Source organism: Danaus plexippus, chromosome 8 (assembly GCF_018135715.1).
Source record: "Danaus plexippus chromosome 8, MEX_DaPlex, whole genome shotgun sequence".
In the NCBI taxonomy this organism is placed as follows: domain Eukaryota; kingdom Metazoa; phylum Arthropoda; class Insecta; order Lepidoptera; family Nymphalidae; genus Danaus; species Danaus plexippus.
The window spans coordinates 98,335-103,532 of record NC_083542.1 but is presented as its reverse complement, the minus strand read 5'-3'; the positions used below and the strand labels follow the sequence as shown (position 1 = coordinate 103,532).

The 5,198-nt window shown below is 34.1% G+C and overlaps 1 long non-coding RNA gene across 1 annotated transcript; it reads right to left on the bottom strand.

Annotated features, from left to right (window-relative positions):
- Positions 1-415: 415 nt before the first annotated feature.
- LOC116775199 (uncharacterized) lies at positions 416-2,844 on the bottom strand. The gene is made up of 4 exons (XR_004353815.2): positions 2,677-2,844; positions 2,361-2,601; positions 2,030-2,219; positions 416-1,557 (listed from the first exon to the last, which is right to left on the bottom strand). It is a non-coding gene; the product is annotated as an uncharacterized LOC116775199 (long non-coding RNA).
- Positions 2,845-5,198: the final 2,354 nt, after the last annotated feature.

Genomic DNA, 5,198 nt, shown 5'->3' with positions numbered 1-5,198 from the left:
CACACCTCGTCTGCCCGTGATCACGGTTGCTGCAAAGTAACCGAAACGTCGGGATTATGTAGTTTTTAAATAATAAAATCCGCGTAGTAAATCCGAAAAATACTAGTTTCATTTAAAAGGTAAATTTTAGAATTCAGTGTACTTATAAAATACCTCCTAACGGTCTAGTAGGGCTAGATTGAGCGGTCTCTTATCAGCAGCAGAACTAATTGTGAATAAAGTTTTGAGGATAAACGAGATTGTTAAGCGTTAAAATAATATAAACAGGATTCTAGCATATCCTTGAAAATTATAAGATATCTTAATTATAGCTATATTCATCAGTCTAGCGATAGTGAGGCATTTAAGCGATGTTGTAATGCTAGTTTAAAATACTTCTTGATCAAATTAGACGTGAATTGTAAAACAATGTATGTAACATTATTTCCACTAAAATTATTTAATAAATCAAAGTTCTTGGCATTATTATCGGTTAAAAGAATAAAAACTATTTCAATAAATAGCTTATTGTTTCGTTCATTAAGAAGCAATTATTATTTACAGGTTGTCATCTGCCGCTAAGGTTGTAATCTGCGATATCTTGGCGTTCCGAGAGGTTCAATAATATGATAAAAATTACTTTTATAACAAAAATATAAAGTTTTGTAATAAAGCAATCACTTTATGTAAATGCAAGTTAAGCAAAGAATGTTAAAAACATTATGCACATTTCTCTCAACCCAGAACGCGAGTAATGTGACTACATTTAGCGAAATTGGGACAAAACAGCGTAGAACAGTACAGTGGAGACGCTGGCGGTGCGCCAACACTCGCCTGCGCCCGCGATGAATCATTGTTATGTGGTGCTCTTGACGTTCCATTTCTATATACATAACTTCTTGTAATATCTTCTGTTTGTATATTATTCATAAACGATCTTTGCATAAGAATAGTGCTACAAACTTATTGTAAACTTTAAAACGACAACTATGAGGTTATGAATGACCAGCTCCTCTACCTCATGATCTTCAAGTTTTCCTTTTTTTTTATTGATAGCAATGATACAAAGCTTGTCGTACTTTTATTCAGTAGTATTTCTGACAGATGTTAAGACTTATTATGTCTTAAAGTGCTATCCAACTCAAACATATATTTTTTTTATTTAAGACCGCTTTATATATTTTTAAATGAGTGTACGTATTTTAAGCGATCCATTTACAAAGCCGCGGAAAAAGTGCTTTAAATATTTTAAACAGGATGTTCGTAAAAACGTTTTAGAAAAAATATAAATTCTTTTGTCACTACCTGGCTTATTATTTGTTCGTGGTAAATTATGCCTAACATACAGAGACAAGCCGTCTATGATGCACTGTGTGTAGATGTGGGTTTCCGGTGCTTCGAGGAAGCCTTTGGATGTGATTGAGTGAATCGATGACTGGACACACGTCCAACATAAACAGATGTCATCATCGATAGTTGTGTGACAATGTACAGTCAACACTGTTGTCCCTCCGTCTAACGGCTTTATCGAGATGGTAGAATAAACTACTAGTATATAATACCCGGCTGCAGTTAACTCTGAAACAAAAGCATTCATACATTCAATAATATTTTCAAGGTTTGGAAATTTTAAATAAAAAGGACTATGATGTATTTTGTTTTGATTGCATATAACGAGGATGTTTTTTTTTTTTTGGAAAACTTAAGCAGAAGTGATTTTTAATGCAATACTCATAGCATTGTTTATTGAATAGTTCTGCGTAGAATGTTCTCAGACAGCGCGGGGATTGGCGCGAGGCCAACTAAGAAGACGTAAGGCATTGGCACGTTACTGTAATGAACGCAAGTAATGTTATGAAAGTCTTAGTATATATCGCGTCTGTTGCTGCCGGCCGAATGCTTTTTTTTATTAAATGTTTTCGTGTTGCTAACCTAAAAGTGTTTGTTCAAATGTTTTCTCGTTCCAGACTATACCACTTTCAAAGAGAGTGATCAACATCGTCTAATCTTCTTTAAATATTCACATTAAAATACAACCACAACCACTTACATGTATTTTTATAGTTCTCTTTTTCATGTAATTTAAAAGCCCAAATAATTTGGTCATGATTTATGAAGTTATGTAAAACAAAATGTTGTAGGCACAATATTATAAAAAAATGTTTTTTAAATTGCTTATAACATTTTTTTAATGTTCCCCTGCGTTCCGGTTGCGCACATTATAACCTTAATCACAGCTCCTGTAAACATATAAAAAAATAACGTTCATGAAATGGGAACATTATATATTAAGGCAGAGTCGTTCTAGCGAAAAGGCTAGCTTTACTTTTTTGTTCAGCCTTCATGTTTTAGAAGCATTTTATCGACTTTTAATTACTTACTTTTATCTAAAGTTGACTACATTTCATAATATTATTTTAATGAGCTATAAACCAAGTTTCGGGCAACGTAATTTCGTCTATTATGAACCACACACAGCTGAGCCATAGTCAACACTGATTTCTCAGGGGAAGCGGCAGTGAGGCGCAGACAGTACAATAACTTCATTGAAGCCATGTCCATACTTTGAATAATAATCTAAAAATAAGCTTTTTAGCTTATTGTTTAATCGTCAGTCTTAACCTGAGGATGTACAGAAGTTATTAGTATGCCAACATTATTGAAGGTGACTCAAGAGAGAATCACTTTGTTACTGACCTTCTGGGTGCTAAAGGATATGTCTGAGTTAAATTTCAACAACATTTTCAAATAGAATTATTCGTCAATATTAGGGCACCACTGTAGCAATAGTAAGTACCTCTTAATACATTATGACACTAGTGTTTTATGCACAATAAGTAAGATAACTCAGATATTATTATTGAATGTTCATTCCACCATTATATTACTATGCTAATAAAAGTTTTAAACGTCGACTGAATTAAAACTGGACGATTACTAGTCGGTAGTAGTCTGATAAGAAAATAAATGCTACCTTAACAGTTACATTACAGCTAGGATTGTATTGCACAATTATGTAAATTACAGAAATAAACCACGAGCCCGCAGAGTAGGGAACGCCGAATGGAATTAACTATTAGTCATTAAGAGAATAGAATGAGAGAGGAATATCAATGGCGTTGTTGTTATACTAATATAATATCAATTGCATTATCTGTTGGGAATAGTGAAAATGTATGTTTGCACGGACTTAAACCATTGACATCTGGCGATATGTGCTCCGTGTAACGATAGACTGAAGCAGAGATTGGAATCCAAGAACTGATAATTGCAATGTCAGTCAATGATAACGATACAATCGGTGACGTCTCGTGATGAAGTCGGTACACGATGAGGATGACTGCTTGATAGAAATGGACGTAAACCTTGAAAATATTAACGCATGGCTTTTTTGTAATAACAAATAACACTATTTATACCATAAATACTAGTAATAACAAAGATTTATCTATTTTTAAAACAAATATATGACATCAATTTTCCTTCAACCAACTCGCCAATTTCTGAGTTTATGTGCGGTCACTTGTTACTATTTCGGGTCGGTCGCAACACAATGACTCGTTAGAGTTTGGGGATGAGCGGAGGGAGGAGGGAAGACGAGGTCAGCTCGGAGTTGTTGATTGAAGCCACAGAATACTAAGTATTGCTAATGGTATGTGTCAAAGGACGACCGCAAACCGATTTATTTTCTATTAAACTTTCATCACAGTTGCATTTTCGTTCTAATCTTAAACTCGTTTAAAGTCAAAAGACGTTATCTGAACCCATCATCTAGCGAATGGGTTTATTCATCCATAAAAGACTTTGTTGTAACATTTATATTTCCTGTCAACATGCAAGCGGCTCCGTGTCGTAGCATCAAGTACACGAGTAACAAGCAAACTTCTCACCAGCCAGGGAGTTGTGTCGCTCGAATGAAATAACAGAACGGTTGATAATCAAATGTTATAGACTTTGGGGTTCAAAGTTGTACGAAGTTATTATTAGCTGCGGCCGCGCTCCGCTACTGCTTGGCACCAGTGTTATGTACATAGTGGTAATTACGACTCACTTATGAATTAAAGCAATAGTTGTAGCTGTTTCTCTCTATGTGAGTTGTTTGTCTACGCTTTTCATATTTGAAACTTGGAAGACCATCCTTTTAATGATAATTAGTATCCTGAGGGAACTATCTATGACTGTTTTATACAAAGGTATTAGGTGAGGCGGGTTTCCGTTAGTTATTATTTTAGGCAGAGGCTCTGATTTCTGCACACAGTTTCAATAAAATAACTTAACAGAATTGCAAACCGTGAATAAATATTCCTGAGCCGGCATCAACAACGCTGACTCGGCAGATTCCATCACTGAACTTGTCCATTTGCTAATTGTTGTGTTTGTGCCGACGGCGTATTTTATTTTTATCGATTCCGTTAGGAGGATTGTTCAAAACAAAATAACTGTTCACTACACCGGTTACCTGCCTTTGAACAATTGACAAATTGCTTACGCCAAGCTACAACTAATGAGTTTGTCTCACTTTATGTTACAGAGTTTCATACACAATTTGTATTTTTTTCAAAGGCTTTATAAATATTTGACCCAATCGCCATCGTTCTCCGTTTATAAGACGGTTATTCCATAGTTAACGTAATGTCAGCTAATAACTTAAAATTGCTTTTATGAAATCGTAAACCGAACAATAAAATTCTAATAAGATAAAACGAACTTGACGACTGAAATAAAAAAAAACCGTACTGGAAGCGGCTTTAATGCGTCATAAGGAGGGCGCCTTTAGATGAAAACAAAACACATATATATGTATATGTGTGTTAAATGTGTTAAATTTGTAATAAAGATAAAATTTCGTGTCTTAAACATTAATAACATTAATGCTGCCCCTTTATAAGTCACTCACAATGAAAGTTCTAATTTTTGTGTGAAATAAACTAAAGGTACTACTTTGACATCCACTAACGTAAAGTTAAAAAAGCAAAACTATTTAAAGAGTTCTTTTTATTTTACTGAACAATTAGGAAACAAGGAGAAAATAACCTAATTATTGGTTATAATAGTTTGCTCAGATTGAGGAGGGAATCTCGTCTATTAAAATTTTAGTGACTAGAGAAGTAATATAAGTTACACAATACAATAATAAAACACTGTCGCATCGGAAGGAAGACTTCGAATAAACAGCAACTTAAAGCTGAGTGTCTTTAAAAATAATATTCTAAAGTAGT